The 27,521-nt window shown below is 41.8% G+C and overlaps 1 long non-coding RNA gene across 4 annotated transcripts in view; it reads left to right on the top strand.

Moving 5' to 3' along the window:
• LOC308581689 overlaps positions 1-27,057 on the top strand; it is a 31,812-nt gene extending 4,755 nt beyond the window's left edge. For 2 of the 4 annotated variants that reach the window (XR_014005160.1, XR_014005161.1), the window contains exons 3-6: positions 9,904-10,031; positions 14,624-14,713; positions 23,976-24,391; positions 25,583-27,057. This is a non-coding gene — a long non-coding RNA (uncharacterized lncRNA). The remainder of the gene's footprint in view (positions 1-9,903; positions 10,032-14,623; positions 14,714-23,975; positions 24,392-25,582) is intronic. The other 2 variants (XR_014005162.1, XR_014005163.1) reach the window with 2 other exon arrangements.
• The last annotated feature ends 464 nt before the right edge of the window (positions 27,058-27,521 follow it).

Below are 27,521 nucleotides of genomic sequence, written 5' to 3'. Positions count from 1 at the left end.
ACTCTGTAGGGCCATCTATCATCAGTGGCTAGGGTGGCCTCTTTACACGGCTGCAAAATAAAAGTGGACAAAGAAGGGCAGAGACTTGCATTGAAAATGCATGTGCTAATTTAGAGGAAGGATGCAAATTAAGAAATAAATACTATAAACATAAATAAAATGCAGCTTATCATAATGGGGAAGACTGGCCAGATGACCTGGATGCTTGTTGAAGCTGCTGTCCTGATGCAAATTGTTGATAAGCAGCTTCAAAGGCTTGACACTCCTTTCTTAACTTCCTTATCCTTAAACTGGGCTTGGACCAGAATGTCCTTAAAATAGAGGCAATAGATGGCAGTGCAAGTGGGGCTCTGTTCCCAACACTGTGGTTGCTGCTGCCTTCTGAGATGGGGAGAGGGAGGCTCAGGGTAGCCAATGGCAGCAGGAGAGCAAGACTGCCTCTGCCACCATGCTGTACCGAGCTTCCTATGACATCATGGGTTTCCCCCCCAAATGAACTGGCATTTTACTAATACTTTGTATAAATCAACAATATAAGTATATTATATTTTAGAACCGACCTTATTCTCTTCATTATAATATTGTGTTATAAAATTACTATAACCCGCCCTGGTACCTCATGATGCAGGGTGGGTAATAATCTAGTAATAAACTAATCTAGTAATAATAATCTAGTAATAAACAAACATGTACAAAATAAATAATGTTGGCAGGATGGCAGCTAGGATTTATATTTTAAGTGTTGTAGATTTATTGGCAGGATGGCAGCTAGGATTTATATGTTAAGTGTTGTAGATTTATTAGTAGGGAATGAATGTTGCATTATTGGTTCATTGGTACAAGACACATCATATGGGGACATCCGGCGATGCAAAATGGCGGGCGCCACAGCAGCAAGCAGCTCCTTCTGGGCTGCTGAGACAGCCACTGCTGCCGTCACTGCCGAGGGGGGATTGGGGACACCCGGTGCGTCAACTGGGGGAACCACTGACACCCCCCCCCCCGTGACCCAAATTGAGCCGAGAGCGAGAGCACCCAGCCACCCAGCTGACTGCCCAGTGGCGCTCCGGGGCCAGGAAAATCCTGGAGCCGACACAGGGAGAAGGAGGAGAGGAGAAGGAGAAGGAAGAGAGAGAAAGCGGAAGGAGAAAAAAGAGGGGATTCCCGACCTTGCCATGCTGCTGCTGCCACTGAGGAAGAGAGGTAGGAGAGCACCGGGAGGGCAAGGACAGGTGGCCGAGCCCAGGCCCGACCTGAGCCTACTCCATGGCAGTCAGAGCTACAAGAGAGCAGGCCGGGGCCCAGAGGAAGACCGCGTGACAGAGGAGATCACAGTAGAGAAGATATTTCTTTTTTTTAAAAAAAAAAAACTTTTTAAAATAACTTTTTTTGTCTCTTTTTTAAAAACAGTGTCCCTAGATTCTTTGAAAAAAATCTGGTAACCTTACCTTAGACAAGTGTCTCTTTATTACATCTCTATCCTAGGAGGAGGTGGGATCTTTTTTAGATGGTCAAACAAAACTAACCTTGGCACTGCTTTGATACCCAAGACTTACTGTTACGGTCTCAAGCCAACAATCATGATGATATGGTCAAATGCTTTGTTTGTTGATTTGCTGAGCTTGGGATAGCTTTACTGCTGGCAGAAGCAGAGAACTATTTCTGCCAAGGAGGTTCTTTCAGGGGTCCTCAGCTGCTGCCTCAGGAAACATAGCCATGATGTGCTAAATGCTAATATTTACTAGCACCTTACATTTCTGGCACTGTAAGGATCCAGGACAAGCTAAAATTGAATTGGAATCTTTCCAAGATCATGCCCTGAGGCCAGTCAGGGGAAGTCAGCACAAAGCACATAATTCACTCCCTCATTCATTGAGCCTCTCAGATATCAGTAGGTGGAAGAACTTAGTTTCAAGAAGTTTATTTCATTACATTGTAAAGAAACTAGACGAGAAATAAATTATTATTCCTGTTGTTATTTAGGCTTGTTAGTTGCTTGTTCCATACAGGTCTCCAAGTGACTTGCAGCATATTTAAAAACATAAGCGTAAATAAAATACATTGTAAGTGACAGTATACATGTTACAGAGAACTGCTCCAATCCTGCTCTAGCGCACAGAATGGTGGCCTCAACAGAAGTGTACATCAAATATTATTTATTTTCTTTTTTTTTTTTTTTTAAATAACTTTATTACAATCACATATACTTACACATACAAAGAAAAATTGTACCATATAAAATAGTACAAACAGCACATTAAAACATACACACCTCGAAGTAATAGAGAAAAAAAACACTATACAAAAGAAAAATTCCAATCATACCCTTACACACATTTGACTTCCATTAACCTCAGCTTTGGATTAAGTATTCTATATTATTCTTCTGCAGTTATTTTCATTTTTCTTTACATGTCGTAGAAGTTAACCGTCGTCTACTGTTAAGTTATTAATTCTCAAATTAGTCTCAAGATAACTTATGAATTTAGACCAATCTTCAATCTTTTTACTCGAGCTATCCCGCCTAACATATTGGGTAAGTCTCGCCAGGTCCAAGTATTGATACACTTTCTCCTGCCACTCTCTTATTGTTGGTATTTCTGGGGATTTCCATTTCTTTGCTATTAATATTCTCGCAGCAGTGGCAGCATACTGGAAAAAAATCTGATCTGTCTTTTTTATTTCCTCCCCAACCATCCCTAGTAAGAACGCTTCGGGTTTCTTGGGAAAATTATACTTTAGAATTTTCTTTAGCTCCTCGTGAATTTGTCCCCAGAAACCCTTCACTTTCTCACAGGTCCACCAAATATGAAAGAAAGTCCCCACCTTATCTTTACACCTCCAGCAAGTGTTATCTATTGTTCTATACATTTTCCCTAGTCTTGCCGGGGTCAGGTACCAGCGATACATCATCTTATACAAATTCTCACATAGGTCAGCACATACGGTAAATTTCATACCTTTCTTCCATAATGTTTGCCATTTGTCATATCCTATCTCATATCCTAGATCTTTATTCCATTTAATCATTACCTCTTTGATCATCACTTCCTTGTTTTCACTTTCCAGCAATTGCCTATACATTTTAGATAATAGTTTGTTATTACTCTCCATAATCTCCACTTGAAATCTAGATTTATTTTCTCCCATACCTATTCTCTTATGCTCCCTCCATATTGCGTTAACTTGATGTAGGTGATACCAATCCTTAATTTTTTCTTTCAATTCATCCTGTGATTTTAACTTCCACCCTTCTTCTGATTTAGTTAAAAGATCCTCATACGTCCACCTTTTACCTATCATATTTGATTTCTTTATTTTAATAATATCCACGGGTGATAGCCACCAGGGGGTGTATTGTTCAATCACATTTTTCCTCCTATTCCAAACTTCTATGAGTGATCCTCTAACAATATGATTATAAAATCCTCTGTGGACTTTATCTTTTCCCTGCCAGAGGTAGGCATGCCACCCAAATCTTAAATCAAATCCTTCCAAATCTAATAAGTCAGTGTCATTCAGGGTGGCCCATTCCTTTATCCAGAGTAGGCATGCCGCCTCATAATAGAGCCTTAAATTTGGTACACCAAAACCTCCTCTTTCCCTGGAATCTATCAGATATTTAAGTTTCACCCTGGGTTTCTTCTCTTGCCAAATATATTTGGTCAAGATCCTTTGCCAGTTTTTAAAGCAGGTGGTACCTTTTATAATTGGTAAACTCTGAAACAGGAATAGCAGTCTCGGGAGGACACACATCTTAATCGATTCCATCCTCCCGGTCCAGGATAAGTTCAGTCTACGCCAGGTGTTCATATCTTTCTTAATTTCCTTCCACAGTTTGTTATAATTGTCCTCTACCAAATTAATGTTCTTTGGGGACAACCAAATTCCCAAATATTTCACCTTATTTACTACTTTAATATCCACCTGTTGTTCTAGCTGTGATCTTTCTTGTATTGTCAAGTTCTTTGTTAATATTTTAGTTTTTCCCCTATTTAGTTTGAATCCAGATAGTTTACCAAAATCTTCCAAGAGTTCTATCGCTCTGTTGGTGGTTTCTAATGGGTTCTCAAAGAAAAAGACCAGATCATCTGCGTAGGCTTTTAATTTGTATTCTTTCTCTCCAATTCTTACTCCCTTGATATCCGGGGTCGCTCTTATTTTATTTACGGCTGTTTCTAACACTAAAATAAACAATAAAGGTGACAGGGGGCAACCCTGTCTTGTACCTTTCCTAATCGGAAAGTATTTAGTCAAATTATTATTGATGATCAGCCTAGCTTGTTGCTCAGTATAGATTGCCCTAATACCCTTCAAATAAGAACCCCTTATACCCACCTTATCAAGTTTTTGTAGCAGAAATTCCCAGGATACGCGGTCGAAGGCTTTTTCTGCATCGACAAAAATAAGGGCCGCTGGCACGTCTGGTCTAGCCTCCAAATACTCCATGATGTCCAATACATATCGGACGTTGTCTCTCAATTGCCTACCCGGTAGGAATCCCACTTGGTCTCTATGTATATATCTATTTAATAGTTTTTTAAGTCTGCTTGCCATAATATCACCAAAGATCTTATAGTCACAGTTTAAGAGAGAGATTGGCCTATAATTTGTTATGTCTGTCTTTTCATTTTCGGTCTTAGGGACTAACGTAATATACGCCTCCTTCCAGGAGCTAGGTATTCTTCCTTCTTGAAGAGTGTTATTTATTACCTCCGTTAAGGCCGGAGCTAACAAGTCTATCAGTTTTTTATAATATTTTGCAGGCAGACCGTCCGGACCTGGAGACTTCCCGTTTTTCATCTTATTGATAGCATCCCGGACCTCTTTTACAGAAACCACTTTGTTTAGTTGCATGCAGTCCTCTTCCGTAAAGAATTTCCTTTCTTCTTGGTTTAAATAATTCTCTATTTCTACACTACTCTCTTCTCCTTTTTCGTACAGCTTTTCAAAGAAAGTAACAAATCTATTTTCAATTTCCTCTGAATCTTCTATCACCCTTTCATCTATAATAAGTTTATTAATCACATTTTGTTTCTTTCTTTTCCTAAGCTGCCATGCAAGTAACTTCCCCATTTTGTTGGCCGACTCAAAATATTTTTGTCTCGTAAATTTAATTTTCTGTTCTACTTCTTGATTCAAAATGGCTGAGTATTGGGACTGCAGCACCCTCACCGTTTGATTGATCCTTTCATCTGTCGGGTCCAGAGCAAGTTTTCTTTCATAATCCCTCAATTGTGCCAAGATATCTTCCTTCTTTTTCTCCCTTAACTTCTTTCTATAGCTGTTTTGCTGTATTAGAAAACCCCTTAGGACAGCCTTACCGGCATCCCATACCAACTCTATTGGGGTATCTCTATTCAGGTTCATCTCCCAGTACTCTCTCAAAGTTTTTTTTGCCATGTCCAATACTTCCTCATTTTCAAATAAATATTCATTCATCCTCCACCTTAGCTGCCCTTTCAATTCGTTTTTAATTTCCAGGGCCAAGGGGCAGTGATCTGACAGGGTTCTGGGTAATATCTCACATCTCTTAACTCTCCATACCATGGCCCTAGTCACCCATATCTGGTCAATCCTGCCCCAACTCTGGTGGGGCTCTGAATAATGGGTGAATTGTTTTGTAGTGGGATTCCGGTACCTCCAGATGTCGATTAGGTCTAGATTTTCCACTAACTCATTAAATGAGTTAGGGAGCTTCCCCCTATTTGCATTCCTCTGATTTTCACTTCTGTCTATACTCGGAGTTGGGACCCCGTTCCAATCTCCCAATAAGATTAACTTATAAGGTTCTAATTCTAACAACATACTTTCTAATTTTCCGAAAAACTCAGTTCTTTTTGTATTTGGTGCGTAGACCGACACTACGTTAATTCTTTCCCCTCGAAAATTTAATTGGATACCTAATATTCTGCCCTCCTCATCCTTGCAAATTTGTTTTGGTTCCCACCTTTCTTTGGCGTAGATTACCACTCCTTTTTTTTTTGTTTACATCCGAGTTTACAAATTCTACTCCCAATTTTTTATTCACTAAAATGTGTCTATGTCTCTTAGCGATATGGGTTTCCTGAAAACAAATTACATCATATTTCTTATTTCTCAAAGCTTTTTGAATTTTATTCCTTTTAATTTTCTCATTTAACCCATTCACATTCCATGATAAAAGTTTTAGAGTGTCCAGTATTGTCTTAGTTCTCTAACTACTTTACCTCAAATCAAAACTCCAGTTAAAAACCGACGCCTTTATTTCCTAGGAGCCCCTCCTCTTCAACCGCCTCTCCTCCCACTGCGGTTTCTTCATCTTCATCTCCTGAGTTTAACCCCCTTTCTCCTTGGTCTTTCACGCTTCCCTCCCTCCCTTCCTTTCCTTCTCGCCCATTCCCTGTCACCTCTTCTTTACTTCGCACTCTATATTCAGTCCTTCCTAACTCTTTTTCATATCTTCTCAGAAACTTCTCTGTTTCTTGTATGTCCGTTAATTTAAATTTCTTATCTTTATAGAAGAAAGTAACCCCCTCAGGGAACTCCCATCTAAATTGTATTCCATTTCTCTTTAAGGCGGCAACCACTTGCCTGTAGCCCTCTCTTTTCCTTAATAATCTAATTGGTATCTCTTTGTAGATGATAATGGGCCTGCCTTCAATTCTGAGTTTGTTGCGGTAACTCGTCCTTAAAATTAGATTTCTCATTTCTAAGGAATTAAATATCACCAAACAGTCTCCCAAGAATTTGTTAATTTTTAGATGCTGTGGCCTAGACATTCTAAATGCACTGTCAATCGTTAAAGCTATCTCTTCCTCTTCTAAACCCAGCCATTTAGAGAGCTCTTTAATCATTTTCTTTCTAACATCCTCATTTCTTTCTTCTGCCACGCCTCTAAATTTCAAATGGAGCTGCTTTTGTCGCATGTCGGCCATGGCAAGGTTGTCCCAGATCCTGTCCTGTGCTTTATTTAATTCCCCCAACTCTTCCCTCATCCTCCCTGTTTCTCTTTTCTGTTCTCTCAGTTCTTTCTGAAGTTTCTTATTAGACTCTTCAATCATCTTAGATTTTACTGACAAATCTTGAATTTTTGATGAGAGCTCTCCTACTGCTTCCTCTATTTTTTTATCAATCAAGTCTTGCATGTCCCCTAGCTTATTTTCCATATATGTTTCGTTTTGTTTAAATTCTTCCTTTATTTTAATCCATAAGCTATCTAGGTCTTTAATCTCCTCCTGACGCGATGTCTTTCTTTCCCCTGGAGTCCCACCCGTTTTTTTTAGGTCCTTCCCTTCCTTCCCCATCATTATCTTCCGTACTTCTAATCTTCTAATCTTTCCTCCTTTCCTTTCAAAGAGCGTCCACCGGGGGCAGTATATATTATGTCTGATCTTACTGTATCTTATATCCCTTCATATAAACTCATGAACACAAAGACACGTATAAACACGTATAAACTCGTATAAACCCTCGGTGACCGCCGATGACCACAGTCTCTCAATATGCTTTCTTGGGTAGGAGGAAAAAGGAAAGCCGCTGGGAAGATATCAGTCCAAAAGTATCAATTAATCCGCTCCAGGTCTTCACCTTTTCTTTTGCTTCTCTCAGTCCTTTCCAAGTCCTTTACCCACCCTCACCTGCGACGCGCCCAGCACCCAGTAGGAGGGGGGGAGGGAAGAAAAAAAAATCAAAAGCAGAGGGGGGGAGGGTAACTCTTGAGCACGTGATTGTCCTGCCCCGCTTCTTACCCAATACAGTCAGATATAGTCCTGGTTAATTTACTTTCAAGATCCACATTTATTTGTGGATCTTTAAGGCAGACTGTCGTAACTGGCTCACCAGCTCTGCAGGGTCTAATCATCACAGTGACAGCTGCTTTCACCAGGAGGTGTTCTGTGACATGGGAGTCCTCACAACATCACCTCCACGCAGAACACCATCCTCCCAGCCAGTATAGGACACCACATCACTGCTCATTCTAATAGTGAATGTGGCTGAACTGCAACCTCAATAGCAATATTTGACAGACCTCAGCCAGCCCCGATGCCTGATATGCCTCACCCTTTAAGCTGTCGAGAAGAAGAACAGCAGAAGCCTTGAATAATTTGCCATTGTTCAATCTTTCAAAAGCAGATGAAGTGTGTCATTTACTGCAGCAATGCTATCTTTAGGAGACATGCCCATTAAGTAGCACTACGGTAATTAAATGCACTGATACATAGATTTAATTAGCCAGCTTCATATTTAAGGACTCGCTCTGTACACTTTGGTGAGGGTGTTTTGTGTGTATGTGTGTTTCTTGAAGAATCCTTGAGTTGATGCTGTTCATTATTGGCGGTTAACTTGATCAGGGAAAAGCAAAGAAGAGAGATCACTGGGGGGCAGTTGCCCTTGAAAGCAAATTAATCTTTTCACACTGAGCGCAAAGCATGTCACATCAGAATCGACCAAAGAATGGCAGGGGGTAATTAATGGGGCAGATAGCCAGGTTGCCATTTCTGATTACCACATGCTGCCCACTGGATTTGATCTCGCTGAGGCAAGCTGTTGGAAACAAGAACCCCTGATGGGCAACAGTGCTGCTAATGTCAAGGAAAAGAAGCCCCGTCCTTAACAGGAGGGGCATTTTTTATTGGAACCATTTGTTGTTTTGGGAAGATAGCCCACCCCCAACCACACATTCCAACTCACACTCGCACACATGCGCGTGACCTCAAGATGTGTAAATTTTGTCCTCTTAAGACCACACCACCACATCTGCATAACTAATACCATTTGCGGTCAAGAGAGCTGGGTATGTTTAGCCTGGAAAAGAGGAAACTGAGAGGAGATATGATAGCCATTTGCAAATATCCAAAAGGCTGTCCCATGGAAGATGGAACAAGCTTGTTTCCTCCTGCTCTGGAGGGTAGGATTCAAACCAATGGCTTCAGTTGCAAGAAAGGAGGTTCTGACTAAACATCAGGAAGAACTTTCAGACAGTAGAGAGCTGTTCAGCAGTGGAATGGACTCCCTTGGGGTGTAGTAGACTCTCCCTTGGAAGTTTTATCAGAGTTTCCATGGCCATCTCTCATGGATGCTTTTGATTCCTGCACTGCAAGGGGTTGGACTAGATGATGCTTGGGTCCCTCCCAACTCTACAATTCTATGATTCTACTGTGAAAGAATAATTTGGTGATTATTTGCAAATATTCCTGCCGAGCAGGGTTGTTTTCCAACCCTTCAGTGCCATTCCACCCCCACCAAAATAAAAATAAAAAGCTGCATTTTATGAACCTAGACACAACATGTTTCAAATACTATGCAGTCCAGGGCTGCAGTCGTCCACATAGATGGTAATTAGCAATTTGAAAAATCAACTCACTTCGTATGATTTCCCTCTTATCAAAATCCTGGCACATCCCTTTACCTTAAACCCTGTGAGTAGTTCTTTATACCAAGGCTCTTGAACTCCTCTTTGGGCAGAATTCTTTCAAATCCTTTTGGGTGGAATCCTTTCATATCCTCTAAGCTCAGGCGTTTTATGGAAATGAGCAGTGGGATTTTGCTTTTGTTCCTAGTCAAATAAAGTTTTCCAAATCTAAAATGGCAGGATAAAATGGCCATAAGCCAGTGACATCTGGATCATATTTTGCATGTCCTTTTTAAATATTAAGAGGCCAGTGTCATGCTTTTGGAAAAGAAAAGAAAAGAAAAACATGATCCAAATGTTATATACATACTCCTGTTTTCAGCACAGATGCAGGGGGGAAACATTCAGAAAATGCCATCAAATAGAAGGACAAGCTTCTTAATGATAATAAACCTTGGCGGCCTTAATCTTTGTTGCTGGAATCTCCTGCTTCGGCAAGTTCACATTCTCACTGAATTCCAAACAGGTTACAATATGCCATTTGGCATTCCGCTATATCCTCCTTTCAGACTTCCCATGAGCATCCATAAAAACAGGGTGCAGAAATCCTTGGAGCCTTTGGTCTGATGCAGCAGGAATCCTCTTATGTTCTTATAATCTGATTCAGACTCATGGTTGGATCCTTGTATTGAATTAGGTGAGACATACTCTTTTGTCTAATGTAATGTAATGTATTGCAGTGTGTAATGTAATGTTCAATGCAACGGAATTGATTTGGCTGCATCCCTGCCCCATAAGTGATGGGCCATACCCACACCATACATTTAAGACAGTAGACAGTCCCAAAGGATCCTGGGAAGTATAGTTTCTTAGGGGTGCTGAGAGTTGTTTAGAGTCCCCTATTCTAATGGAGCTACAGTTCCCAGAGTTCCTTAGGAAGAGAGCGTGAATGTTAAACCTCACAGGTGGGCTAGCCCTGTGTAGTTCTGTGCAGGGAATAGGGATCACCTAACAAATCTCAACATCCTTAACACACTACACCTCCCAGATTTCTTTGGAGGAAGCCGTGGCTGTTTAAAGTGGTATAATACTGCTGACGTGGATGTGGCCGTGGTTTGCTTTTTTACAGCTCTCCTCATTTCCCATAGAAGCAGCCTGACTTGGAAATATATTTGGATTTGGCTGTGTATATGACAACTTTTCTGTCCCCCTGTCTTCAAAGCTGCTTGCAGTCATAAAAAGTAACTTAATAAAAGCCGTAAGTGCATCAAATAGATGGTCTTTTTAAAAATGATGTAACATTCGTAATAAGCTGGCTACATCTAAGAACCATCAACCAGCCCACACAGAGAATCAATTAAACATCAAACGCTTGTTTAAAAGGAACAGTTTCCAAAAGGTTAGCCATGTTAGTCTGTTGCAGCAAAAACAAATATTCATGTGGCACCCTCAAGACAAGCAGATTTATTATGGCATAAGCTTTCATGAACCACAGTCCATTTCATTCGGCACATGAAGTAATCCTGAATGTGCAAGAAGACACACATATGGTGTTCTGGAGGGTGGGAACACAGAGGACCAAGTTCAGAAGGAAATGAAATGCAAAAAGAACAGGCAGTGATGCTAAATAATTACAGCGATCAGTTAGCAAGGGCCACAGCATTGGTGGTGGCAAATCCTGGCACTGAGAAGCTAATTAACATGTGCTATTTTTATTTTGTTAAAACTAATCTCGATTCAACCTGCAGGTAACATTACTTAATTGCCCCATGAATGGCAATTCGATCACTTCCTGCTGGAGTTTCTCCTTGAATTTCAATTTATCGGACAATTGTGGCTTAAATTAAAACTATCATTTTTAATCATATTCTCATTACATGTGTCATCTTGCCAATGCCAGGATGCTTGTGCTACCTACCACCAACCCTGCCTTATTTAATTGATCACTCTTAACTATTTTGGTTTCCACTGATCATCTTTGTCTGGTTGACATTGATTGAAAGGCAGGGAAGGAATCACAGAGGGAAGGGGATAAGACTGTGCATCACAGATCCATCCATCCCGTCAAGCACTGCCCACTAGTGGATGGCAAGCAGTGAAATAGATTTTGGAGGTATAGAATGTAAAGTGCTTTTACATGGACAAAAGCGCATACAGAAAAAATGGAATCTATGGGATCCACATGTGCATTAATGCTGCATTACGGACACAACCTATCTAGGTATGACTGATAAGAAAGTGAAGGGCACAACAGCACTCCTGCCTTGCTAGCTTCACATGACAAGGTCTGCCCAAGAGATCAGAGACTCACCATCTCCACTGATATTAATTTTAAAAAAGTGGGCAAATGGACAAGTCTGACATATAAGCTCACAACCAATGACCCAGCAAGGTGGATCTGACAAGTGTGAAGAAGTGCAAATCTCATGTTTGGCAATCTTCCTTTCAAGAAGAATCTCCAAGGAGTTCATTGATGAATTTTTAAAGTGGCACGTTGGTGCTAAGAGGTCAGATGCTGAATCAAGGAATTTCATTTCCATTTGCTGATGCACTTTGCTGTCAAAGTGGGTGGTGGCTGATCAAGCATGGTTAGAAATTCTCAGTAGTTGCGTTGTGCTGGAATCAAAAATTCGTTTCTTATTTGGCAGATAGCCTTCCCACCACGCGCCTCTAGCAAGACGATCCTAAATTCCACTACCACAACCCCTCATCACCCATCATAGGTTGCTATAGTAATTGTAGCCTTTAGTTGAGTGGCCTGGCCTGCTCCTTTCTCTGCCGCCCCCCCCCCACTTTCCCTTGGATCAAAGGAGAAGATAAGCAGCTTTCATTGTATCACCACCTCTTTCTGATGCTTCACACAACTGAGCATCTTCACAAATCTGCCACTTGAGACTTAAATGCAAAATGAAGTCACTGATTCCAAATCAGAAGCTTTTGAGACACATGAGTGGAAGACCATTCAGAAGACAGAGAGGAAAGGAAGGAAACGAACAGTGTATACTTAACACTGAACAACAGTGGGCCTTACTTCCAGGTGAATGTGCCCATGATTGCATTGTAATTCTCACTGATTTATCTGTAGGAGTTGTTAGAATTCAGCAAAATTGATTTTCCCATCATTTTCTCACACACATTTGTTTTTGTTTGGTTTTTTGGTGTGTTTTTTTGCAGACCTGTGAAAATGACAAAAACCAACCCATACCAACACATCCCAGGGAAAATTGAAGCATCTGGAAATAAGCCAGCTTTACAGAGAGATGTTTCTAGGTTTTGTTGAATTGCATCAGAGCTGGATATTCTCTGATGCAGATCTGTGGTCCACACTGAACCTGTGAAAAAATGACTTTCCAATTCTAGAAAATTAGGCGTGTTTCCAGGCTGCCACTATTTTCAGGGGGGTATTCAAGGGCATGCTGGAAATTTAGCATTGCACAATTAAAGTGGATTAAAGTGCTCTGTCATCCTAGAACAAATCCACTTTTTAAAAGGACTTTTTGCAGTTAGGAAAGGCACTGAAGAGTGTGGGATGAATGAATATTTTATGGGAAGATGCATAAACACCCTGCAAACAGATCAAGATCAATGCTCATGGCTATATAACTCTCACAAACAAATCAGAATGAACGCTCAATAAAATACTGGATATCATCTAACATCTGCGTAAGCTTTGTGCAAGCAAATCAGGATGAATGCTCAATAAACGGGTCATTTGGACAAGCCCTAGGATCCAGTGACATGCTGGGGCAAGCTGATCTGAAAGAGCCAATTTTACACACCAGTCACTACTAGCCATAAGTCAAGCCAAGCAACATTTTCTAAAAATAGCAGCACCATAGACTGCAGTACAGACCGACAAGATATTTGCTCTGCATTTGCAGTGGGGAATCCACAGAGGGAATAAATGAGTGCCTTGGTTGTGGCTTAAATACAGATCTCCTGCGCTGGAAAGCCAAAGCAATTAAATTACTTTATTTCCTCATTCCATTTTATTCCAGTGCCTCTAGCCAAATCCATGCCTGGCTCAACTCCTAGGGTTTCCCACAGGGGTTGAATTTGGATCAGTAGGGCATCAAAAAGCCAGCTGATGAAGTTATTGAAATAGCTTTTGCCAAGACATTTTATGTGATTATTGATTATGTCATAGGGATTGCATTCAGCAGGCATTTTTTTAACACGGTGCCCATAGCCTTCAGATGATGCTGTGGTGATGAAGAAGAGGCATTCTTTATTTTATAGAGCCTACATTTCCTTTATGCGCACAGTCAACCTTCATTGGTTTTATGTATTTCCACCACTAATTTAAAGGAGCCACCCAAATGAGCAAATGCGACCTCTAAAACCTTGCTATTTCAGCACTAAGAATAAAACCCAGGTTTTGTACAATCTGGAAAGGATTATCTTCAAAATGGATTTCAGGCTTGATTTGAAAGGAGACTAAATATGGGTGTGCTTTCTTCTGTAGAAAGCCTCCTTGACTTGTGTGTGCGGTCAGACTGGTTCTGCTGCTTCAAAGGCACTGCAGATTGTACAATGAGAAAACAATTGTATATTTATCTTTAATTAGGGGGAGCGGGCAGGGATGCTACAAGCGCAGGTTCTCTAAAAGCTGCATATATTTTAAGGTTTAAGGGGGTTTTCCCCCTCCCCCTGAAGCTATGGGGAATAGAAACTCAGGGCATTGTCAAAATAATGCATCCTGTCAGTGCAAGGATTTATGCTTGCATAATGGAACTTTCCACAGGGCATTCCTGGACAGGGCAAAAGTAGCACAGCTCTCAGGTGTCCTCCAAAGACAGCAGCACCTTGATGTTTGAAGAACTTTATCTTGGCGAATTCCAGCTGATCTGATCCGCACCTCCCAGATTAATGCATAATTTTCCATGACTGTCACACTTCCCAGATGTTCAAGTGGATTTTTCAGCCTCCCACAAAAAAATACAATGTGTAAAATAATAATAATAATAATAATAATAATAATAATAATAATAATAATAGAGTGAAAACACTTAGAAAAGCATGTTTTAAATTTGTATTAAATATGGACTATTGTGTGCAATTTTCATGCAGATTAATGGGGAAACAGAAAAAAAGGATTTACGGGTAAGGCAGATGAAAGAGATATGGATTGGGAATAGATGGGAGGGACCCCTGGACTGACTCACTGTAAGGCAGCTTCCTGTGCTCCTTCTGATGTGACCTTGCTTGGGCAGAGTTCGCTGTGCAAAAGTGGTATATAAATAAACTGACCTTAACACCTTTATATCCATGTGCGGATTCATCCTCCAGAACAAGCACACTCTCTTCAAGATGTGAGGAAGGCAACACGTGAGCAGGAGTGAGAGGGAGGTGCTTCTATTGCCTTCCAACTTAGGGCAGGTGAGTGGGTGAAGCAGGTAGTCTTTCTTAGCAGGGTTCCAAACGGGGAGCCCCTAACAAACAGAAATATCCCTGCCCAATCACTGAAGTCTTTAAGGCATTCATGGTTGGGGTTGATGGTTTGGACCACCAGGAGCCATGTGTTTAGACTTGGGGGCTCAATTTAAGGGAACTCCCTTCTAGCTGAGCTCAGACAGGCCCCCTTCTGGTTGCACTTCTGGTGCGTACGGAAGACATAAAATTATTATTCCAGGGAGTTCGATTTTAAAGTTTTAACTTATTTTTATTTTTTGTATCATATCTTAATAAACTGCTCAGAGGCTATTGTAGTTGGGCGGCATATAAATCATTTCAGTAAATAATAATAAAAAGGCATGAGGTAGAGTTACCACAGTCATCTTTGCTGCTGCCCCCACATGTTTCTTGCCCTGTATTGATAATGCCTGGAGAGGGTTTCCATCTCCTCATCTTTTAGGCAACTCTGTTGTATTATTAAATCAGCAGGGAGTCCCCAACTCTGCCTGGGCATTTGCAGAAACCATAAAATATTGTGATTTAAAAAATATATATGTAGTGTGATGTACCAGTTGGACCTATCACGCCAAAAGCCAGGCAATGTCAAACCAAAGTCATGTTTTGGTCCACCATATTGATTCAAAATGGTGCGCGGCATCCAAACGTAAACATCTGCTGCTGCGACCTTGGGAAGTGTTTTGCCAAGCTAGATGACAATATCTCAAGAGGGGGACAAGTCAATGGAGAACAGACTGACAGACAGACAAACCTATTTCCAAAATATATAGTAGCTACAGAGGGAAAGGTTCCTAACATTTAGAAAGGGCACCAAACTGAACATAGGACAGTTGTGGCACAGTTCTGATCACCCACCCCGTTAGCTGAGCTGCTTGCAGATAGGCAAAGTGTGTGTGGTTAGAACTCTGTTTCGCCTTTGCTTTGCAAAGCCTTGAACATTCACCTGATACTGGGCTTATTTCCCTTTGTTCTGTATCTGAAGCTGAATTGCTGGATTAGTTCCACTCTGTAAGTTCAATGCATAACTAAGCATACCTAGCATGGCTTGAGGATATCCACTCAGTGGGGAAGTTTGAAACCTAATAGTGGAACGGGAATAAAAAAAAAGAACTCCCCTGTGACTACGGTGCACCCGCATGTGAAATCCTGAGCTATCATTTCAGCAGCCTGTCAGTGTGTGAGCAGCAGATTGTCATTGGGCGAGCTGGGAAGGCAGAATGAGCTGCAGTTCTAACAGAAGAGTTTTGAACAATGCTGTCGCTGGCTGGAATTGCCAGTCAGTAATTCCCCCACCCTGCTGGGAAAGCTGCCTTACGCTCAGTGGGGGCTGGTGCCTATTGAGACTGGTAGGGCAGAAGGCAAGGAGGCCAACAGTAGGTGGAGAGTCAAAGGTAGGCAGAGCTTCTTGCTGACGGGTTGTAAGAAGGCAGGCGGATGGGGGCTGGCTGAGGGCAGACAGAGTGGGGGGGGGAGCAGCCAATGTGCCCTCAAGAACCAGCCTCCACTGGCCCATCTAGCTCAGCATTGTCTGCCCAGACTGGCAGCAGCTGTCCAGCATTTCAGGCAAGTCTTTCCCAGCACTACCTAGGGAGTTGAACCAGGCATCTTCTGTGTGCTCCTGCACTGAGCTATGGTCCTTCCAATGTTGTTGGCATCTGTCTGTCTCAAGAGACAATGAAGTCAGCCTCTGGCAGTGAAGTCAAATCACTGCCTTAGCAGCACCAAAGTGACCTCCCCGGGGCGCAAGCCTGGGCAGTGTGTGGGGCAGTGTGTGTGGAGGTCCTGGGCTTCCCATACAGCAAGAGCCCCCCTCTCAGCCTAGGTGATGTGGTCCAAAGGACAGCAGAACAATATGTTTGGCATCAGCTTGGTTGCAGGGGGTGCCAGAGGGAGGCGTACAAGGCGCCATCCAACTCTCTTTGAGACTCCACTCTGGATTTGTGTGAAGTTTACTCCTTAGCCTTTTCTTCTCCCGAAGATATCGTGGAAGGCAGCAGAGGTTTGGACCAGAGTTTTCCTTCTCCTAGTTGGGCTACCTTCCCAGGCTGACAAGCCCCATCTGCCCCTCACTTCCCTCTACAGCACATCCAGAAACCACCTTCTTGACCGTTGGACCCACTGTTGGTCTCATCTGCTCAGTCTGCCAGGGCCTGTCTTCTCATTAAGGGGACATCCCTAATGCAACAAGGTTGGGTTGGGTCCTTCCTAATGAGGTCAGTAGAATTTGCCCTCGTTTCGTTAATGGAAGATCACAGGCTAGTCATCCTTGATAAGAATGCTTGTTTCAGCAAGGACAAAATTCAGGCCTGCTTAACTGCAAACTTCTCATAGCTGGGCTTTCATATTTTGGAGGAAGAGCCAAAGGGGAAGGTTTTACCACAGCCTTAGCAGAGAGATGGAGCAGGACAGAGGACTACACAGTCTGCTCGGCACATAATTCTTTCCGTCTGACCTTTATTTTATAGCCTAAAGAGATAAAGAGATAATAGCTGAGTTGTATGTGACACAGAGGTGGGGGTCAAATTCAGCTCAGTTGCATCTAAAGACAAACCTACCTAATTTGCAATTAGGTAGGTGCATTCTGGGCAATTCAAACTTCTCTGAATGTTGCAATGCAGCTCTCCAGTCAAGTAATGTGTACAAAAATGCATATGCTAGGGCAGTGTGTGCATATATTCATGAGAATCATGTTTAAAAATGCATTGCCTTACGGGAAATTGCTTTGCAAAAATGTGTGTATTGGGAGAAATTCATGCAAAAATGCTGATGAACTTTCATGAGGACTTTAAAAATAAAGAAAGCATAAAATGGGATGTGGAAAACTGAACTTCAGATTAGGAAAACGCAAAACTGAGAGAAACCAAAATCAATATAGCAACATAGGAAGCTGCTTTATACTGAGTCAGACCTCTGGTCCATCTAGCTCAGTATTGTCTACTCTGGCTGCCAGCAGCTCTGCAGGATTTCAGGCAGGAGTTTCTCCCAACCCTCCTGGAGATGCTGGGGATTGAACCTGGGAACCTGGGACCTCCTGCTTGCAAGGCAGATGCTCTACCGCTGAGCTATGGCCCTGGCCCTTCCCCCTCCCTAATGACAGATTCCCCCATCCTTAATGTGATGCTGTCATGTTGTTCATGGCACTGGTGTTGGTACCCTGTTATCGTCAACAACCCTTGCTTGCTATATAGGATTATACTGACAGGCATGCCGAACTTTCATTTTCAATCAAATCCTCTTTCTGTGGGAAGAGAACAAAGCAGGTCTATTACATCGGGCCTTTTCACCATTCTTGAAATTACTGAAAAGGGCCCTCCGTTTAGGTCGTGATCTTTTGTGGTAAATAGTGTTTCAGGGCAGTGTTAAGGCAATCATGCTAGCCTCTGAGAGTAGATATCAGGGGTGAGGAACTTGTAGCCCTTCCATCATTCCCAGCACAGACGGCCAGTGATCAGGAATAATGGAAGTTCTCCAGCAACATGTGGAGAGCTCCAGGCTCTGTAGCCCTGGAAGAAATGGCTTGAGTTTGATTGCGAGGACTGGCAAAATGTAATTTCTTTTCAAATAATTTTTATTGCTTTTCAAATGAGTGGACAGAGAATTTAAAAGAAGAACAGAAAACTCCTGAGACAGAATGTAGAAAAGCAAGAAGGGATGATTAAAGCATGTTAAATGTATTTTTCAGTGTCGTCATAAAGGCATATAGTTGTAGAATGAATCATTGGCATTACGTAGAAGGGATGTTCCCAGTAATCCTAAAACAGCTGTAATTGGAGGGGGGGGAGGATTTGTTGTGCCAGAGCAACAGAGTATATTAATTCATTTTAATCGTATGCAACTGAATCCCTCCCACTAAATGTTGACAGCCAACAGGCTGTGTTTTCTGTGTTTTCCTTTTTTAGAAAGGAGAACAAAAAATCCTGAACAACTTAAGAAAGATGTGGGGGTTTTTTAACGATTGTTCACCTTGTAATTTTTCAGCTATTAAGATTTTAAGGCTGAGAAGCATGCTCCTCACAAAGTAAACCCCATGTTGAAAACAGTGGGACTTGCTTCAAAGTTTCTAGCATAGGGTTGTATTGGGGGGGAAATCATTCTGTCTGTAATCTCCTGGCTCAGTTGTCATCATGGCCTTGGTGTAGCAGTGGCTCAGACTTGGTTGACCAAACACCTGCAGATTCAGCTCACTGTACACCACATGCCCCAGAAGACGAAACCTCTGTTCGGATCATGCCCTGAGCTAGAAAGCTCTTTGGCTGTGTCTGATGTTTTGGCCTAAAGAAACTATTGGACTGGGGGGGAAACATTCTTCTGACATTTTGTATAGTCTTAGCTATAAGATATGATGAGCAGCAATATAGTCACTGAAAGTACACTTTTTCAGTGCCTGAGGGTGCATTCAAACATGGGGAATATTGCATTCATTTCCCTGATGATAACGCTAGGGCTTCTGTCCTGTTGCCTAACATCCTTTCACGCTGCAGTACCTATTGCATCATGTGGCTTTTTGACTGATGATACCAGCACATCAGGCTAAATTTCATTCACAGTGGCGGGCATGATGTGACACAATAGCAAATGTCAACAACGAACATCATTGGACAATGGTGCTTCTATTCTCCCATGATTCTCCCATGAAAATGGCAGGAAATAACTGTGTGCTGGTATAAATACCCCAAATTTGGTCACTTTACTTTTCTGGGTTAGCAAGGTCGCAAACAGATCTTTTTTCTGGAAGCAACTAACACCTAAATGAGTGCTAGATGTATATAAACCCACACATGGTATGGAGATAATGGATTAAGAAAAGTACCCTCCAGCTGCATCTCATAACACTAAAACATAGGGCCGTCCAATGAAGCTGAACAATGAAGATTCAGGACAAAGCACTTCTTCAAACAGTGCATAGTTAAACTATGGCATTCGCTCCCAGAAGGGGCATTGATGCCCACCAATTTGGGCTGGATCCACATTGATCTTTTAAACGTTATTAGTTCTTAGATAACATTATTAGCAGGTGGTGCTGTGGTCTAAACCACTGAGCCTCTTGGGCTTGCCTATCAGAAGGACAGCAATTCAAATCCTTGTAACAGGGTGAGCTCCCGTTGCTCTGTCCCAGCTCCTGCCAACCTAGCAGTTCGAAAGCACGTCAGGGCAAGTAGATAAATAGGTACCATTGTGACGGGAAGGCAAACAGCATTTCTGTGCACTCTGGTTTCCATCATGGTGTTCCATTGTGCCAGAAATGGTTTAGTCATGCTGGCCACATGACCTGGAAAGCTCTCTGTGGACAAAAGCAGGCTCCCTCAGCCTGAAGCGAGATGAGTCGCCTTTGACTGGACTTAACCGCCCAGGGGTCCTTTACCTTTACCTTTTACTTAGATATAATGTTCTATAACATTTACTGCGGTTTCCCTTGGCCAGTGGCTTGCTGCTCTGCAGTGCCCTCTAGTGTCACATTTTAACAACACATTTTTAACGTTATAAACCATGAGTGTAGATCTGCCTTTGGGTGGGTTTGAAAGAGGATCAGACTTATTCACGAAGGATAAGGCTATCTGTGGCTACTAGCCACGATAGCTGTTCTCTGCTGCCACAGCTGGAGGCAGCAATGCTTCTGGATAGCAGTTGCTGGAACACACAGGAGGCAGGGAGGCTCTCTTCTGCTCAGATCCTGTTTGTGCACTTCCCATAGGCATCAGTGAGAAGCGGATGCTGTCCTAGATGGACCACTGGCCTGATCCAGTAACCACTTCTTATGTTCTACTTAGAAGTAGGCCCTGCTGAGTTCATTGAAACGTACTCCGAAATAAGTGTGTTTTGGATTGCAGCCTAAATCCTGTAACGGAAACTCAATCACATAGTTTAAAAGGACTCTTTACAAATTGGGGAATATCTTCCTTGGTGGTGTTTTTGTGTGTGTGTGTTTTTAAGCACTCACCATTTAGCAGAAAGCTCTTGAACTTTGTGGGCTTCAGAACAAGCGATGAGGCTTTTTCCAAAGGCCAAATCAAACCACAAAGGGGGAGAAAAAAGAGACAGAAAACCGAATCCAGAGTCAAAATAGTGGAAATACATCTTAGAAGCACTGGGAATTGTTTAAAAAAAAACACCCTTTGATTAGGAAAGCAACAAAAATGCTAATCTGCGATTTAAGAGGGAAGCTTTTAAAGTGTCTCACAAATAGCATGAATTATTCAAGGGCAGGTTATTGTTTCTTTTCGGTTATTTTGCATATGATTGAAGCTTCAAACCTGGTGCAAATACAGATTCCAGTTAGAGCTGAAGTGGGAAGAGAGACATGCAAGAGTCCCCCAACATGGATTTTCAATTCTCTTTACTCCTGAAAACCTAGGATCGCTTGGCCTCCTACAAGCAGCTCCGATCCTGCTCTAATTGGCACTTGCTTTGATTCGTACAGTTGTAGCACAAGTTCTGCACTGAAGATGCTCTTTGTGTTTCAGATGAAGAAAGCGAGGAGCGGTAAAAGTTGATAATGGGGGATAGGACCGAATGCCAACTGCAAGACTCTCTATCCTCACCACGCTCAGTTATAAGGTTGCATAAGGCACCAAGGAGCAGAGCCTCCCAGCCTGGTCCTTAGCACAGAGGTGCCTAACCTGTGGCCTTCCAGATGTTGTGGGACTCCAACTCCCATCAGTACCTGCCAGCATGGCCACTGGTCAGGGATGATGGGAGCTGCAGTCTCACAACATATATATGAGCAGCAGCGCATTAACCATACTGCTGGCACCACCAGCGTTTGGATCCCCACAAGCCAGGCAGTTCAGGATCTCTGGAACAAGTATACCCTCTAGGCTACCATTCTTCTGGCATGAATGCAGTCAGCTGACCTCACAGACCAAGCCTGATAAAAGCCCTCACAGCTAAATCAGCTTCTTGGTCTGAGCAGGCCAAAATCTCCATTTCTGCAATTAAAGCAGGTGGTTCTCATACACAGAAAAGCGGTTATCAGAATATGATTGTCTCGTGACAAGCACCCCAGCAGGGCCCAAAGTTCTCCTCATTGTATGGCTCTTTAAACAACCTGTGCTGCCCTTCCGCATTTTGCCTGTCAATTCTGAGATGATATTTGGGCACTTAAAACCCTCCGCTGTCGCTCTAGATTATGATCTGCTGGAAACCACTAAGTGAGTTTAGCCTTTGGACTGTCCACATCTTACTTCCCTGTCTTTAAATTGGAGGGAAAAGCCAGCTTATCAGCAGGACAGCAAGTGCGGATTTGCTTCTTTTGAAGGGGGCTCGTTCTTGAAAAAGGGAATGTGCGTGTGTGTGCATGTGGTGATAAGGGGGAACTCTGTGGCAAAGGATCCCTTGGTAAAGCTTCTGATTAAACACACAACAGTCGAGCCAAAATTATAGGTGACAATTACTGTAACTCGATTAGGAGCAACAGCAACTGCACTTTCCCTAAATCACTTTTCCGAGTCTCCTAGGAGGCCCCAAAGATGTAGCATATGAGGTTCATTTAATCTCTAATGCCGTAATTATCGCTATCGACTAAAGAAAACTGTGACAAAGCAAGGAAATAAATTTAACACTTGAGATTTTAATGAAAATTTTATAGATAACCCAGTCGGCTAAGACGTGTATAATCAGTCTCATTGGTTTTTTGAATGGCTTTGCTGAGCTGTTTGCTCCATGTGACTCGGTGGCAAAATGCCATCTCACCACCACCACCACTGGGAACTGTGGCAAATGCCACACTTTTGTGAGTCATGCACAGAGGCACATGTGCTTTGCAACACGTGTGTCTAGGCTTGTATCATTTCTCTCAGCAGTTGGGATTGGCTTCCAGGCACTTGTAGCATGTGTCCATCTGTACATTACTGATAACATGTTAAACTCTGTTGGATCAATCCATCAACCTCTGATGGGTGATTTAAAAGGATTGGGTCCTGCGTCACATTTGCTGCACGTGTGTCCTAGTATCCATACTCAGCAGAGTTACATCTCAGCACAGCTCCTTCCTTGGAAGCTTCCTCGGGGTTGAAGGTACAAGAAGGCAAGTGTAAGGCAAGAAACACTCATGGATGCTGTAAAGATTCAGTCAAGTGTAGAGGTTTACTTGACAGGCATAAAAGCATATTGGTAGCAAATATGTACAGACATTCACCACTGCCATGGTCAAGGCATGCATAGAGTCCAACAAGAGTCCATGACTCTCTCTCTACTTCTCTCACTGCATGGCGCAAGCAAGAGACTCACAACAAGTTACACAGAACTATTGTTATCAGCGCTTCCTGTCATACTGCACATGTCCAAAGAACAGTTCCCACAGAAAATGTCCTTGGGTAGACAAAACAATCTCAGCCTTCTCCTGCTTCTTGAAACTTCTTTGTTTCTGGAACAAATGATTCTCACACGCCCAGAGAATATCCAACAAACTCATATGTAAGGCTTGGTATCATCAACAGAATTTTCATGTGAGAAGCAGACGTGTGTTAGTGCATAAGCGACAGGGCAGTTTTGCTGGCCAGTCAGATCAAATAGAGAGAGATGGTAGCTCATGTCCTCAAGTGAATTTCCTATGTGGATATTTGTTCCATGCAGGAGATGGTGTGTACAGTTTCACATATGGGAAGAGCACTCATTTTTATGTTCAAATGGCTTGAAACGCCAGTATTTTATTTTTACTTTCTAAAGGTATACTCTGATTTTTCTCTACTCACAGAGGCCATATAGCAAGAAATTTGCACTACAATTTTGCAATATTTCTTTTGTTTTTATTAAATCATTAACAAAACTTAATTTTTAAAAAATATTTTATAACTACAAAAGACACCCTTCTTGTTTTTAAAACATAACAAGTACATGGTTTGCCCATTCTACAAAAAAAGTATGAGATATGTGTTAGTTGTGGTTTGCGCGCTATGGCCTATTGAACATACCAAGGTAGAAAATGACTAAAATTCACTTTGAATGGTTGGTGACCCTTTTCTGTGGCACTTCATACCATTTTTATACCTTATTTTGAAAGAGACCAAAATTAGCTTTATTTTGATACCAAAATAAGCCCAATTGGTTGAAGAATAAGCAGAACAGGAGGTTTTCTCTAAACAGACGCAGAAATTGCATTAGCCTAAATTGTGCAAAAGTTGAAATTTTTAAAAAATTCTCCTACACCCAATTTTGGACCAAAAAATCTTTAAAATTTAATTTGAGGTTATCTCATAAGTATCTACACATAAATATTTTCTTGTTGTTGCAGAAAATCTGAGACGTGAGAGCATGGTCGAGTATTAAACCAGGTGATTTGGCGTGGAATGACCCCCATAAGAAATGTGTGGCATGTGGACTAGCCCTAGATGTGCACCGGAATGGTTAAGTCCACTCAGCTCTCCACAAGTCATGCAGACTACCTGTGCAACACAATAGTGCCTCTGCTGGTACATACAATAGAGGCAGGTCATCAGAACCTGTGCCCTGGATATGTGGCCAGCAGAGAAAGGAGAGTTGATGGTTCCCAGCAAGCACACACAGAGATTGTATCATGCCATTCTTCATTTTCCACAGGTTGTGAAATCATCGGCCTTTCTATTATGACCCCTCCTATGTATAGAAAGGGTCTGCTGGGTCTGCTCCCAGCTTCATTGTCCTGTCTTCCAGTGCCTCTGCATGGAGCGTGTAAGCATTTCTTCTTCTTCTTCTGTAAATTTGTATACCACCCTTTATCTGGAGATCACAGGGTGGTTCACCCAAAAATACCCAAAATGAGTACACAAAATACAAGAAGGAAAACAAACCTATAACCCACCTTTGCTTCCACACAAGAGGCAGTCCCATCACATGCTTCCAGCACCTGCAGGAGCCTACACTTAAACACACACACACACACACACACACACACACACACACACACACACACCCCTATTTATTTAAAGTGCAGAATTACCCATTTGGTGCTCTTTTTAATCAGCTGCATCTTTAAGTGTTAGGGTTAAGCTGTCTTTGCAATCTACCATGAGAATCTTTATTGCATTTTGCTCATGCCTCCTATGCTAATGGTTTTTGAACTGGCCCAGTAAGTAACAGGTAAAATTGACTGACTCCTATAATCAGTGTGAAAGCTAATAAATATTTAGGGAGTGTCATAAACGCAATGAAAAGCAGAATCAAAATGGTAATAGAAGCCGGTCAATGAATTGCTGACAAGAGACTGAAGGTAAGTTTCTCCTGCTGATTTGGTTTGAAAGGAATACAATGGAGCAATATTTTATCCACCAGCACATAACATACCGGCCTGCCAATCTTTCATAACATTGCCAGCCAAATTAAATATCCTTTATGGGAATTCCCTGGATTGGATAATATCTTTAAATTGCTCCCCCTTGAGACCATCCTTGCTGGAACAATAAGACAATAGATTTTACCACCCCCTTATAGTTTCCCACCCCCTCCCCAATAGCATTGTTTGCTACTAACAGTATGTAAGGTATCAGACAAGCCAGAGACATATAAGGTGATAGCCAACTTAAGTCATATTCAGAGTAGACCTATTGAAATGAATGGGTAAGTCACTGAAGTTCATTAACATCAGTGGATCTCTTCTGAGTATGACAAACATTGGCAAGATTGCCTCTAGTCTTAGAGGTGACCAGCCTTAAAATAGGATTCGGGTGACTGACGCAGAAAATATGGTCTAAACCTTGGGAGGCTAGGGGAAGATATAACATTTTGCAAGGTCCAAAGCCTTGCTGCTTGACTATATATTTAAATATGTGTTGTGGGAAAGCATATTTTAAGAGCATTTGTTTGTTGTGATCATTTTTCTTCTTCTTACACCTTACTGTAACTACAACAATGTTATCAGCACAGGAAGACAGGCACAGGAAAGCAAAGGAATGAAGCAAAGGAATGCGCGTTCACCTGGGCCAATCAGTTACCTATCAATATCCATAGCTGCTCAGGCCCATTTCACACGTTACACAGCAGCAAACCTGAACATGGAGCTTGGTCAGTTTGGGATGCCTGACAAGCTCAGCATCCCTGCAGAATTCGTATGTCCTCATGAGTTTTTCACATTTATATGTTAAGATTTCTAGCTGTGTGCATAAAACATTTCAGGTGTACACCTAAAAAAAAGTTATATGAAAAGTGGCCCTCTGCCTGTAGAACCAATGATCTAACTAGTGATAGATGTGCTCCTGATGAAATAACTGTGGTCTGAAATGCAGGGGAGGGGGGTGCCCCTTCCTCTCTCAGAATGACACCCATGCTTGAAAGAAGATAGAGAGCCATAGAAGGCAACTGTAAAACACACTGTCTCTCCCATAGAAACATAGGAAGTTGCCTTATACTGAGATGGACCATTGGTCCATCTAGTTCAGTGTTATCTACGCTATGATCTACATCACGTGAGGATCCTTTGGCCTTCCAGATGCTGCTGAACTGCAACTCCCGTCATCCCTTGCCAATGGCCATGCTTGTTGGGGCTGATGGGAGTTGTTGTTCAGCAACACCTGGAGTTCTAATGGATCCCTACCCCTGGTGCCCTGGACAACTGCTTTGCAAATTTCAGAGAGGTGTGAATGTCAAAGGATGGCTGCGTTTCAGTTCTCTCGTTGTTTTGAAAAGTCCAAATTAGGAACGTGTTCCATTAAATGCAAACTGAATTGGATATCTCCCCCATCTCTAGGTCAGTTCTACAGTGAGGGATCTTGAATCCTCAGCCAAGAAGCTCATGTTTCTGGACTTGAAATAAATTAGGCAAATCAATTAAAAATGATGGAAGCTTGTTTATTTTGCTTAAATCTCAGTAATAGGCATAAATCAAGATTTGAGGTTTGTTTCTTTCACATTTATTTGTTTCTTTGTTGTATTTATATTTTATTTCTCTGGGCAGTTTGCAAAAGAAAAAGTATCAGCTTTTTTTTTAGATGCCACAATGACTTTGCATAATTATATTTTTAATGTGAGAAATCAGAGATGTGTTGGAAGTTGTTTGGGGAAACCTTGATGGTTTTAGAAGGAAAACATTCCAGCATTTGTAATATCCTATTCCATATGCATCAAGGTGAGTTTGAATGAAAAGTGCTCTGCTGCCATCTTCTGGGAACTTGTGTTCAAAAGAGCCCAAAGTGTTGGCAGTTGGATGAGAAAAGGTTTCTCCATCTCCTCCAGCTTCAAAACAGAGGCACTCTCAGGCACAGAATGAATGAAAACCTGCATTCATCACTTACTGTTTTTTCCTGACCAGATGAAAGCATGTTCCTGATGTGTTTTCCCCACAGGGTAGCTTTAGAACTGCCATGTGTTGGCTACTGCAAGCTGTTATTTCCTTCCCATCTTTTTTTTAATGTAAATCTTAACAAATGCTACAATCCCACCTGCCTACATGTCAATTTAATCCCAGCTGATTGATAGATGAGCAAACATCACAAAGCATTCAGGCTCTTTGCTGCTGCAGGAACAAATATCCTTCTATCCTTTTCTTCTTTTTTTAAAAAATCATATTTATTAAAGTTTCCAAAACACAAAAGATAGAAATACAAAGAAAAAAGAAAAATAAAACACACTTAAAACCTTACTTTCATTTCCAACTTTCTGGGACTCCCCCATCCCCCTCCCAACTATATTCCCCTTTTATTAATTTAGTTCTACAAGCTCTTACTCCCAATTTAAAGCTTAATTTGTTTAACCCACTATTCAATTTAAATTATACAATCATTCCGCCATCCCTCATCATTAACAGAAAAAAAAAATTCCCCAAAGTCCACCCCAGTTTCCTTCCACGAATTCCCTTTTTTAATAAACA

The sequence above is a fragment of the Podarcis bocagei genome, assembly GCF_964188305.1.
Source record: "Podarcis bocagei genome assembly, chromosome: 2".
In the NCBI taxonomy this organism is placed as follows: Eukaryota; Metazoa; Chordata; class Lepidosauria; order Squamata; family Lacertidae; genus Podarcis; species Podarcis bocagei.
Note: the sequence above shows the minus strand (reverse complement) of the source record. Positions and strands in the feature narration are given on the sequence as shown.